The 13,679-nt window shown below is 45.2% G+C and overlaps 1 protein-coding gene across 1 annotated transcript in view; it reads right to left on the reverse strand.

The window, feature by feature from the left end:
• Positions 1-13,679, reverse strand: part of ADAMTS12 (ADAM metallopeptidase with thrombospondin type 1 motif 12) — a 190,483-nt gene that overhangs the window by 103,784 nt on the left and 73,020 nt on the right. The gene's annotated exons all lie outside the window — the stretch shown is intronic.

The raw sequence follows: 13,679 nt of genomic DNA on the forward strand, positions 1-13,679 counted from the left end.
CATCCATCATTAAGTGAACATTCCTGGCACAGCAGTTTGTTATACATGGAAAATAGCCACTACCGTTCACCCATAATTCCAGAAACTTAAATTGTTTAAAAAAATACATCTCAGTTTTAAATGTTCCAAAACCAGCTTAAGAAATGTAAAGTAACCCAACTAAATTAATGTATAATGTCTCTGTCGTAAAAGAGAAATGGCTACTCACAGAATAGGTCTTTGAAGTGGTAGTTAAACTATGCATTTTAATTAGTTTGGTTTAAATTCAGATTACTAAGGGAAAGAAGAGAAAGACAGTCTGAAATTAATCTTGAAACGAAATGCTATTCTTTCAAGGCCTGACATGAATCTTTAAGAAATCCTGCATATGCTATAATCTTCTTATCTGTGGGCTTATACAAGAGTTTATTTGGCCTTTCTCTGGACGAGCTGTTGTTTTTTCCATTCCATTTCTCCATTGTATTTAAAATATATCAATCCCACTAGTGTGCTCAAAGGAAAAAACACATGCTAGCACTTTGAGGGGCCTCATTGTCCTCAGCTGAGGCCAAATGTCTTGTATTTCAGATGACGTTACTAAACAATACTGCCTTCAAAGCCTCAGCCCCAACCCTGCTGTGCTTCTGCAGCAAACACCAGCAGTGCAAGAGCAGCGCTGACAGGTGAAGACTCCCTCCTGGGCCTAGGAGGGGGTTGGTCAGTCTGGGAGTTACCGAAATTAATTATCCTAATACGACATCTTGAAAATCTCAGACACATACTGCTTTAAATGTTTTCTATTCTTAGAAGCAGGTCCTGGTAACAACATTTTCCAGCTTCATCACATTTTGAGAGATGAGCGTGGAGGGTTCTGTTCTCTTGCTCCAAATGGGCACACAAGATTTCATTTTGCCTGATTAAGCCCCTGAAGAGGCATCCATGCACAGACAACAGTCGTTGAAACATAAGAGCAGGAACAGGAGAGCCCACCACCCAGCTATTCCGTCCCGCAACTGGGGACAGCTGACAAAGGCAAGTGTAAACTGCTAGAAGGAGTAAGGGGAGGAACAGCGCAAATGACATCAAGGTCTCTCAGGGGAGGCAGCCAACAGTGTCCTTGCATGTGAGGGGTGAAGGACTTCTGCCACCAGGCACCTCACGTGAGCAGTCCTGTTAGGATAAGACCATCTTGAGGTGATTGGTGCCACCCTCAGCTCTTTGGGAGTACCACTGCACGGGCTAAAGGCTGTTTCCAGTTTTAGCTGGAGTTTTGAGAGTGACTTTTTCCTTTGATCCCAGTTTCCCATCAGAAACTGGCTGTCAGGAGCATTATAACCTGTTGGATGTCACGATCCCATTACTTCGCTTCCATTTTTGTCATGCATAGGGGGGAAGTTCACCAGTAACACCAGCTATTATTAACTGGACTCCTGGTGGTTTGCTGCCTACAGAAAACTATGCCAGAATCCTTCACAGGCTGTGGAGCTCCCACGCTAAAATGCCAAGAAGTTTAGAAGTGTTTGCTTAGAACTGGGTTTGAGCCTTCAAATTTGCACTCCCGTGGAAAGAGAATCAAGCAAAGCCCTGTCAACAGACTCCGCCTCTGTTATTTTCTAAATGACAATCTCAGTTTTCATTTGCAGAAAGTCCTTGGCTCCTCTTCTCTCCAGGTAGCCTTCGAATTATAAATGTATGTAAATGCATGGGACCAGAAAGAGAGAAAAATGCAGACAGGTTTGACTGAAACAAACATCCAGGTCACACACATCATTAAATAGCATGATTAATTATAGCTTAAGGAGAGAAAAATATCCCGAAAGTGGATAATGATAGACAAAACCAGGTTACATCCATCAGCTGGGGAAGGGGCTGTTCAGTAATCCATTCCTCAATGTTAAGGCTATCTCTGCTTGGACACCTTTCAGCTGCCTGCAAATATTACCAGTACCAGCTTTGTAGGAAACCCCCTTCTTTTACTGCTCTTCTTCCCCGCTACCTCCCTGGCAGATGAAATTTCATCCCTCTCATCTCCTTCCATCTCCTCTGAGAAAGACCTGACTGACAGAAGTACCTCACGATGGGCAATGGATGCAACTGGGACGCTGAAAAGAAAATACCATAAAGCAGAGAGTGGCTCAGTGATGTTTTACCTGGAGAATGTCAGGCAAATAATACAGAAAATGTCAGGAATGATCCCTTGTTAAAACTGCAGCACCTGAAAGAAGACTTTGATCCAAATCCAAACCCCGCAGAGCTGAGGAGAATCCAGACTGGGGGCTCAACTGACAATAGTGCAGATCAGAGAGGAAGGAACTTGATTCAGCTTGTTTTAGAGCTCAGGCAGGCAAGAGACTTGCTGCTAATTCTGACTTTGGCAGAATGGAAGAGTCAGACTGAGGCTGTCTTTCAATTGTGTTTAAAAAGCATTTAAAATACAAAAATCTATCTCTGCAGCTTCAACTCAAACACGGTTTTGCAGCTGAGCAAAATATTAGAAAAGAGCTTTTTAAATATTATTACAAATCAGAGACAGCATGAAATTAGAGCTTTTTTAAAATAAATTAATAAAGGACATCAAGGCTTTGGGCTTTCTATTTTGCAAAAACCATTCAATTTTGGGCAGTGGTTCTTGAGACTGATTAGAATGGTTCACAAGAGACTTTCTCTAATATAACAGTCTAACTTATGTGCAAAAAGACTTCACCATTAGTTGTTTAAAGAGGACAGGAATGCATATTTTTTTCAGCTAAGTCACCTGATTACATGTTGTTTGCTGAAGTAAGTTTAAGCTCAATATTTGCAAGAGAAGAAAAGCAGAAAGTGTAGAAGCGATCATAGCAAAAAAATCAATATTCTCGTTTATGCTCATTCGGATAGAAACCTAGACACTCAACAAATGGTTCCACAAAGTCTTTAAGGGCATCAACTAAAACCATCTGCTATACCTTTTAGCACAGCAGTCTTCTGGACAGTTTTTTTCACATAAAGGTGAATTCCTACATCTGTTAGACAATTCCCTTTTCTAGAAGAAAAAAAAATTGTGTGCAATTCTGTATGATCTTTAAGTGAATAGTGTCCCTCCAGTCTGTTATTTACATACATTTTTTTCAGGACAGTTCAGAAATAGCATGCAGTAAAGAGGCATTATTTGCGAAGATATCCTGCAAAAGGTAATCTTTACATAAGCACCACGAAACTGAGGAACAAACCTCACCCTACATGAAGTCTTTCACAACAAATCAAATCCAGCTAGCAAGTCCAGTAGGTCATTAAATTGCTGGTGCGGCAGATCTTTGTTTTCAACAACCGAATGCAAAAACAGTTCAGAAATAGAGACCTGTGTCAGAAATGACATCCTGGACTCCAAAGGATGCCCTTTGCAGACTGCTGTCTAGTGAAATTGCGTCTACTAAACACAACGCCTCAAGCTACTCAATATTGTCAGAAATTCTTTATAGGAACTGTCCCCACAAGCACCCATCACTGGAGCTGAGAACTCCATCCCACACTCAGCAGATAATGAGCAGTGCAGAACAGGATCTGTGCACCACAGAACATGCTACCAAGTATTGTGTGTGGTATGGGATAAGTCCAGATATGGCCCCACTTCTCCCTAAAAAGGAGAGAGCTTACGGTTCCCTACAAGATGACTGAAGTAGTGGTGGATAGAAAAAAATCTTCTAACCTCCTAAGTTACGGACTTCCCTCATTCTCAACTAACCATAAAGCTAAAGTCTATGCTGAAAGGAGTATTACAATCTCCTTTTAAGTACAATTCATCCAGAGGAGTCTCTCCAAGTACACAAAACGCATCCAAGTTCAAGCAGATGCTGGAAGCATGGAGTGAACACCACCAGCCCCAAGCAAGGAGTGGACAAGCTGCAAGGACACTGTGTTTCCTGCAGAAAAACTTTGCTCAGACACCTGTTTAAAGTGGGTCACATATGATAGGAGGCTGCCAGAGGCTCATCAGGGACATGCAGAATTTGGAGAAACTAATTGTGAACACTGAGCCCCTATCAGTGCATTAGCCCCACAGAACAAATCCGGCACTTCTCAGAAGAATTAGAAACCTGTGATCTGCCCAGAAATAATAAGGTAATTGTAGTTTCTTTTTAGAAAGTTCACAGAGAGTTCAGTATGACTGAGAAATCCGGCACTAACCAGACTGAAGGCTGAACGGCTTTGCCAATACTACTCCATTAATGGGTCAAGTGTTCTGAGCAAATTTTCAAACTCCTGCAAGAAAAATGTTTCCTAAATGCAGCTTAGCTTTCTGAGTTTTCTATTTCAACTGTGGAATTAATGTTTACATATGTTCAAGGCTAGTGTTATCCTACAAAAGAGAAAGGGATGGCAAGCAACATGTAACAATTTAATTTTAAAGTTTGCTATTGGTTTCCAAATCAATAATGCAGCAATTTAACATTTACATTACCACAATCAATGGTAGTACCCAATCAATGGCAATATTCAAAAACTGCAATAGCATCCCACACAGTTTGATAAGGAAAACTGTAGGAACTGAGCAAAAGCAGAATATATTCCTCTATGACAGTACATGGTTAGAAATGCTGAACTAAATTCAGTCTGGATACAGGCTGAGACTCCTCAATCTGATGAGTGGATGAGCAGACTGTTGCAATGAAGACATGGAAGAGACCACAATCTACCCTTTAAACTAGTGGAAAGCAAGTGCAGTAGCATGCATGGTGTAGCAAACACTGTTTCTTTCCAGTGACACAGGGACTGAACAGACAGACTCTGCTGAAACACAGTGAAGCACTTTTTTCCCTCCGTATAGTTTTGAATCCTATTATTTGGAAAATGGCCTGTCACAGAACTTTAACATTTCTTTGGTTGTTGAGTGAGGAACTGTATCATGTTTCTGATGCCTTTGGGTGGCAACTAGTGACTATTATTACATTATAACAACAATCGTCTGTTTCCACATTTTTCTCCCTTACCTCTTGCACAACAAAAGTACATATGGAAAGCACGTTGTTTCAGATAGCAGGAGCTAGTGAAATACCGAAGGTTAAATTCCAGAGGAAAAGAGCAGAAGATGAGAAAATAACCAGGGACTGGGAAAGCAGGTGCCAGCACGCTGCCAGCATTGAGCTTTCTCTGGATCCACTTGGAGAAAGTTCTAGTTTTGACTCATTTAACTAGAGAGGGACAATGGCACAAAATAAGTATTTTATTCCTTTCTCCTCTACCAGTATTTCTACTGCCTGTAACTACAGCCTAGGCAGTTCCTAAGGACAATTATAGAATCATAGAATCATAAAATGGTTTAGGTTGGAAGGGACCTCAAAGACCATCTAGTTCCAACCCCCCTAAACCACGTTGCCCAAAGCCCCATCCAACCTGGCCTTGAACACTTCCAGGGATGGGGCATTGTGGTGGGTTGAGCCTGGCTGGGGGCCAGGTGCCCACCAGAGCCGCTCTCTCACTCCCCTCATTCACCAAACAGGGGAGAAAAGGCATAACGAAATGCTTGCAGGTCGAGATAAGGACAGGGAGAGATCACTCACTAATTGTTGTCACGAGCAAAACAGACCAAACTTAGAGAGGGAATTCATCTAATTTATTACTAGGCAAAACAGAGTAGAGGAATGAGAAAATAAAATCAACTCTTAAAACACTTCCCCCCACCCCTCCCATCTTCCCGGGCTCAACTTCACTCCCGGCTTCAACCTTCCCCCCCTCAGCGGCACAGGGGGACGGGGAATGGGGGTTACGGTCAGTTCATCTCACGGTGTTTCTGCCGCTTCTTCATCCTCAGGGGGAGGACTCCTCTCATCGTTCCCCTGCTCCAGCATGGAGTCCCTCTCACAGGGTGCAGACCTTCAGGAGCAAACTGCTCCAGCGTGGGGTCCCCCACGGGGTCACAAGTCCTGTCAGCAAACCTGCCCTGGCATGGGCTCCCCTCTGCACGGGTCCACCGGTCCGGCCTGGAACTTGCTCCAGCATGGGCTTCCCACGGGCCGCAGCCTCCTTCAGGTGCCTCCACCTGCTCCAGCGTGGGGTCCTCCACGGGCTGCAGGTGGAATCGCTACACCCCCTCATCCTTCCTCCACGGGCTGCAGGGGGACAGCCTGCTTCACCATGGTCTTCACCACGGGCTGCAGGGGGATCTCTGCTCCGGCGCCTGGAGCTCCTCCTCCCCCTCCATCTGCACTGACCTTGGTGTCTGCAGAGTTTCTTACATCTTCTCACTCCTCTCTCCAGCTGCAAAAGCTCTCCCTCTAAGTGTTTTTCTTCTTCTTAAATATGTTATCACAGAGGCGCTGATTGGCTTGGCCTTGGCCAGCGGCGGGTCCGTCTTAGAGCCGGCTGGCATTGGCTTTGTCAGACACAGGGGGAGCTTCTAGCAGCTTCTCACAGAAGCCACCCCTGTAGCCCCCCCGCTACCAAAACCCTGCCACGCAAACCCAACACAGGCATCCACAGCTTCTCTGGGCAACCTGTTCCAGTGCCTCACCACCCTCACAGGGAAGAATTCCTTCCTAATATCCAGTCTAAATCTACCCTCCTTCAGCTTAAAGCTAATTCATCCCAAAAGTCAAAGACAACATCTTAGAACAGGATGAATCAGCCTTTGGCAATGACTGTTCTACTCCACTAACTATAAATGGAACCAGCTTGTAACACAACTACCTTAAACTCAAGTATTTAACTGCTAGGCTACTCAAGCTAAGAAATAAGAACTTTACCCTGTGTCCTTAAAACCTGAAGTTAAAGTAATAGTAAACATATCTATTAAACACCTGTATGCTAATGAAACCTAGAATCCTTTTCATTGCTTAGCAAGTCTACACATTTGTGCCTGCTCATTTCTTAGAAGTAACAGGATTTTTGACAACAAAGTGAAATGAACATAGATGTCTTCTTAGATCCATATGTAAGATGTCAGAAACTCAAAGTTAAAGGATTTTTATCTCCCTGGCACAGAATCCAGTGGTTTTAGAAACAGAAGAGGACTCTTCCTTTTTCTGGAGAAGGAAAGCACAAGACAATAAAAGAGCTATCTTATCTCTGACTAGCTTCTAATAAACTCCAGAGAGCAAGTGGGGGGGAAAAAAAAGTCTTCCTGAAACCAGAAAGAAAGTTAGAATCTTCTGCTTTCATTTCATGAGAAATTTCATGGCCGGGGAGAGGGGGGGGGAACAATCTCTTGACACCAGTTAGCAGCAATTGTTTCATCCACTGCTAGAACAAACCAGCTATCATGTCTTTGTTTTCCAGGTACCCCACCCCTGAAATGTTAAATCTCCTGCTGTCTGCAGAAGCAGGCACTCACTGTTTTCAGTTCAATGCAAACTGCTCCACAGATGAGAGATACTTCAAGCTGTTTGTTTTGTTGTTCCTGCTTTAGAATAGCGGTCGTTCTGACTGAATGTATCTATGTGCTCTTTTTTCATGGCAATCATCTTCTAAACAGGTTAGTAGAGCCTGTTCATAGAAAGCAGAGGGATGCAGGGAGAAAGATGCTCTTCCCTCTACACTGAATTAATCTCAGTACTACAATTCAATGTGTGAACTTACTATCCTAAGAACAATAGTCTCTATGTTCTGGAGAAACTAAGCAAATTAAGCTGAATAGTAATTGATGTGGTTAAATACAGGATAAACAAATACTGGAAAAATGTCAGCATCATGCTTTAAAAGATATGGAAGCTACACAGCACGTACCAGGGGTTCTGCCAGCAAAAAAGGCTGCTTACATTGGCCACACTGTTCTTCAAAAAAAAGACAGGCTATCCTTTGACAATAAAACAGTGTCCTGGGCTTTTTTTCCCCTCCTCTTTCCAAGTGGAGGATGACGTTGCTCTGCTCCTTCAGCTCCCCTCACCCCTCTACGCATTTCACACAGCATCCAGCCTGTCTCCTCCCTCCCTCCCACCCCAGCCGAATCCCATAACAGCTCCAATGCAAAATTGCTCCAAATGCAAAATTTTCAGTTATAAGATTTATACCTCCTCTGCAGACAAGGAGTTGGAGGTACATGTACAACCCAAACTAATCCTACCTTCTGATCTGTGTGGAACTCACCTATCAAATCTTTTCAATGCCACAATGAGGACAAAGCATATGACAACTTCTACACACCTATACACCTAAAGCTCCAATTAAGTATTCTAAAAGAGATTTATTTTAATACCCTACACCTTTCTTTCCATATTTATATATTACAGTCCATTGCAGCAATCACTGGGTTGTAGTGTGAATGAGCTCAACTACCCTCCTTCTAAACAACAGCAATCTGACCACCTCACCAGTCACAGAAAAAGAAGTCCATCTATTCGTATCGTATCAGTCCCCTCTGTAGTGCTGTCAGGAAGGGCTCCATTACATCACAGCATTTTCATTCACAAACTTCACAAAATTTCTCCATTTTGCAGCTCACAAACCAATACCTTGTGACAGACTGTGTGAAAACAAACAGAAATAAATAGGAGGAGATCTTTTCTTATTCTGTAGAAGGGAGGGTAATTCCTTCTCTCTTACGTTATATCTCGGAGCACTGACAAGTTTTTAAGATAACCTATTTAGGAATACAAAACAAATCCCCAAATCCTTAGTTTTCTCTCCTACAGGCAAAAATGATTAGAAAAGTTATTTATAAAGCTCAGAGACATTTTTCATTTATCATTTTTGCTACTTCTCCCACAGATTTCAAATGATGCAGTAAGACAGCAGCTTGCAATGTACAGTATCATAATGCTACTTTCAGGATTAGCACTCAGTTTTCCATGCAGCTAATGACTGAGTCATCTGGCAGTTGCCTAAGCAGCAGTGGAAGTGTACAGCACAAACCTAAGTTTTAATTTACATCATTTATCACAATGATTTTTCTCCAAATATCTGAAACTGTTAAGGTTACTGCAAATTACATACTAATTAATATAATCATTGAAAGAGCACAGGAATGTGACTGATGCTCAAGTATTACTGTATGTAGATGAGACAGATGACAAGCAGGCTGGAGCCTGGAGATTCATGTGGTTGTTGCCACAGTAAATGTCATGAGCATGCTGCACAGGGCTTCTTTCAAGAGGTGACATGGTCCTTGCATTAAAAAAAACCTTTAAAAAGCCTGCACAGGAGGTCAGCATTCTCTACCTATTCCTGCCCACAATAATTCCTCTCTATTGATTTTGCCTATACAACTAGTCTTTATATTCCTTGCCTGACAGATAGGTTAGTTCTGACTAAAGCATCACTATCATCACCACCCAACTTTGTGTGCTGACTTGAAAGCATTCAGGTGGTTCAACTTTTCCAAGAAAAAATCACCACTACATTTTAGCCTGGGCACACAAGGGGTTTCTCAAGCATAAGTCTTAGAAATAACTCAATTGTCTTAGCTTAATTTTAAAAAACAAACAGAATAAGAGCTCGAATAAACAAAAGCAAACACTCTGTATGATGAATCTCAGCCCACAGGGTTAAAATATTTGATTCTGTGTCCTGGTTCTGGCAAGGACAGAGTTAATTTCACAAGGAGCCAGGACAGGTGACCCAAGCTGGCCGGGGGCTATTCCATACCATGTGACGTCACGCTCACCATAAAAGGGGCCAGTCGGGCAGAGCGGGGGCGGCGCAGTTTTGCGGCGCGGTTCCGGGACAGGTTGAGTGTCCGGTCGATGGTGGGATCGGTAAATTGTTCTCTGTTATCACCCGTTGTGAATATCTGTTATCAGTACTGTTGTTGATTGTTTCCCTCTCCCTTGCTGTCCCAGTAACCTGCCCTTACCCCAACCCTCGAGGCTTTGCCGTTGTTTTCCCGTTCTCCTCCCCATCCCGCCCGGGGAGGGGTGAGTGAGCGGCAGCGTGGTGCTATGCTGCCGGCTGGGGCTAAACCACGTCAGTCCTTTTTGGCGCCCAACGTGGGACTCGAGGGGTTGTGATAACGACAAGTCTGACCCAAGTGTGTTAAAACAAAGTTATTATAAGCATTTATAATGTTATTGCAACAGTCGCTGGTCATAATGATGTTCTGTTTGGTCCCATGGCTCTGGTTTGTAAACCCCTGTTTACTCTATGGAATCCTTGTGGCGCTGTTTATCATCTCTGGGAGAGGGGTTTATGTTCTCATGTTGTTGTATTGTGTGATAATGACTTATGATAAGATATCATCAATGGTCATGAGTCTGAGCTGGTACTTGTATTTAGCATTTCTGTCAGGCCCGTACCTCGGTCAGTATCTTTCAGAACTGATTAATAATTGCACCCAATCTATGGGGAAGACCGGGGGGGATACTTTCTCCCACTCTTTCACCTCCCCTTTTCGCTTTTGGTTGATTACAACAATTTTTAGGAATTTTGAATACCCTTGGAATGTTCAAGCCAGTATATTCCTATTGCTAGGTCTCCTGCATGCTTTCCAACTCCTGTTCAGGGTTAGCAAAAATTGTTTCAAGAATACCACCCAGGGATCTTCCCCAAGGCTGAATGGTCAGGGCTGGCATGGCATGGGGGAGACTATGGGCGGGTATCTAGAGACCTTCTCACCCCCAGTGGTTTGGAGCTTCACTCCCGAACAACTGCAAGACCCTGATAAAATGGTAGAATATTTGAAAGGAAAATGCTGTGGGGATTCTAAGGAGACAACTTACTGCACTGTGCTGGGCCCTGGCCACAATCTATCAAACACTGCTTGACAGTAGACAGCACCATCCAGAGGGAGAGAGCAGACCTACAGGCCCTGCAGCTGCCCAAGCCCCTGCAACAGGCCCTGCAGCTACCCAAACCCCTGCAACAGGCACTGTAGCCGAGCCAAAAGATCAACCCATACCAGTATCAGTCACCCCTGTACACAAAAAGAAATACACAAGGAAATCGGTTCGCTTAGTGAGAGATGATGATGAACTGGAACCATCACGAGAACAAGAAGAAAAGCCAGAACCAGAAGTGATCACCTGATCCCTGTCCCTGAGTGAGCTGCGAGATATGCAGAAAGATTTCAGCCACCTTCCAGGGGAGCACATTATTACCGGGCTGCTCCGCTGCTGGGATAACAGGGCCAGTAGCCTGGAACTGGAGGGCAGGGAGGCCAAGCAGCTAGGTTCCTTGTCTAGGGAAGGGGGCATTGACAAGGCAATTGGGAAGAAGGCACAGGCCCTCAGCCTCTGGAGGCGACTCCTGTCAAGTGTGAGGGAAAGGTATCCTTTCAGCGAAGATGTCGTATGTCGGCCAGGCAAGTGGACCACCATGGAGAGAGATATCCAATATCTGAGGGAATTAGCTGTGCGGGAGATGGTTTATTATGATCCGGACAACGCACAGCTGCCCGCAGACCCCGATGAAGTCCAGTGTACTCGACCCATGTGGCGAAAATTTGTACGAAGTGCACCATCATCGTACGCCAACTCACTGGCAGTCATCGACTGGAAAAGTGAAGAGGCACCCACAGTGGACGAAGTGGCTGGCCAACTCCGGCAAATATGAAGAGAGCCTTTCTTCCTCCCTCATCTCGGCTGTGGAGAAACTGTCCCAGGACATCCGGCAACTCAAAGAGGATATATCTTACTCCCTACCTGTACAGACCCGTATTGCAGCTGTTAGGAGTAAGCGTTTTTCTGCTCCAGAGAGGGGATATAGAGCATACACACCACGAGGTAGCCTGTGGTTTCATCTGCGTGACCATGGAGAAGACATGAGGAAATGGGATGGGAAGCCTACCTCAACCCTGTGGGCATGAGTACATGAGCTACAAGGCAAGACAGCTGTAAAAAGGAACTCTTCCAGAAAGAATGCTGCTCCAGTTTCCACCGGGCAGCCCCCCAGATCAAGTGAAAGGCCCGATCATACTTATGATCCTCTTGAAGGGACTTCTAAGTCCTTTTTGCAAGAGCTGAGTAGTGAATATGATGAGCAGGATTAGAGGGGCCCTGCCTCCAGCCAGGTGGAGGAAAGGGACAATAGGGTTTATTGGATTGTGTGGATCCGATGGCCTGGCCCATCGGACCCACAAAAGTACAAAGCCCTAGTGGACACTGGTGCACAGTGTACCTTACTGCCATCAAACTATGAAGGGGTGGAACCGATATCTATTTCTGGTGTGACGGGGGGGGATCCCAACAGTTGACTCTGTTGGAGGCTGAAGTCTAACTGGGAATGAGTGGCAAAAGCACCCCATTGTGACTGGGCCAGAGGCTCTGTGCATCCTGGGCATACACTAACTCCGGAAAGGGTATTTCAAAGACCCAAAACGCTACCGGTGGGCTTTTGGAATAGCGGCCTTGGAAGCGGAGGAAATTGAACCATTGTCTAGTTTGCCCGGTCTCTCAGAGGACCCTTCTGTTGTAGGGTTGCTAAGGGTTGAAGAGCAACAGGTGCTGATTGCTACCACAACTGTGCACCGGCGGCAATACCGCACCAACAGAGACTCCCTGGTTCCTATCCACAAGCTAATTCGTCAACTGGAGGGTCAGGGAGTGATCAGCAGAACCCACTCACCCTTTAACAGCCCCATATGGCCAGTGCAGAAGTCCAATGGAGAGTGGGGGCTGACGGTAGACTATCGTGGCCTCAATGAAGTCACACCGCTGATGAGTGCTGCCGTGCCAGGCATGCTGGAGCTTCGATATGAACTGGAGTCAAAGGCAGCCAAGTGGTATGCCACAATTGATATAGCTAATGCATTTTTCTCGATCCCTTTGGCAGCAGAGTGCAGGCCACAGTTTGCCTTCACTTGGAGGGGCATCCAGTACACCTGGAATAGACTGCCCCAGGGGTGGAAACACAGCCCCACCATTTGCCATGGACTGATCCAGACTGCACTGGAAAAGGGTGAAGCCCCAGAGCACCTGCAGTACATTGATGACATCATCGTATGGGGCAACACAGCAGAGGAAGTTTCTGAGAAAGGGAAGAAAATAATCCAAATCCTGCTGCAGGCTGGCTTTGCCATAAAACGAAGTAAGGTGAAGGGGCCTGCTCAGGAAATCCAGTTTTTAGGAATAAGGTGGCATGATGGGTGGCGTCAGATCCCAATGGATATTATCAACAAAATAGCAGCCACGTCTCCACCAACCAACAAAAAGGAGACACAGGCCTTCTTAGGCGTTGTGGGTTTCTGGAGAATGCACATTCCGAATTACAGTCTAATAGTAAGCCCTCTCTACCACGTAACCTGGACGAAGAATGATTTCAAATGGAGCCCTGAGCAACGACAAGCTTTTGAACAAATTAAACAAGAAATAGTTTATGCCGTAGCTCTTGGGCCAGTCTGGGCAGGACCAGATGTAAAAAATGTGCTGTACACTGCAGCTGGGGAGAATGGCCCTACCTGGAGTCTCTGGCAGAAAGCACCAGGGGAGACTCGAGGTCGACCCCTGGGGTTTTGGAGTCGGGGATACAGAGGATCTGAGGCCCGCTACACTCCAACGGAAAAGGAGACATTGGCAGCCTATGAAGGGGTTCAAGCTGCTTCAGAGGTGACTGGCACTGAAGCACAGCTCCTCTTGGCACTCCGACTGCCAGTGCTGGGCTGGATGTTCAAAGAGAGGGCTCCTTCTACACGTCATGCAACCGATGCTACGTGGAGTAAGTGGGTTGCACTGATTACACAACGGGCTCGAACAGGAAGCCCCAATCGTCCAGGAATTCTGGAAGTGATCACAGACTGGCCAGAAGGGAAAGATTTCGGAATGTCGCCAGAGGAGGAGGTGACACATGCTGAAGAAGCC

The sequence above is a fragment of the Grus americana genome, chromosome Z (genome assembly GCF_028858705.1).
Source record: "Grus americana isolate bGruAme1 chromosome Z, bGruAme1.mat, whole genome shotgun sequence".
Lineage (NCBI taxonomy): Eukaryota > Metazoa > Chordata > Aves > Gruiformes > Gruidae > Grus > Grus americana.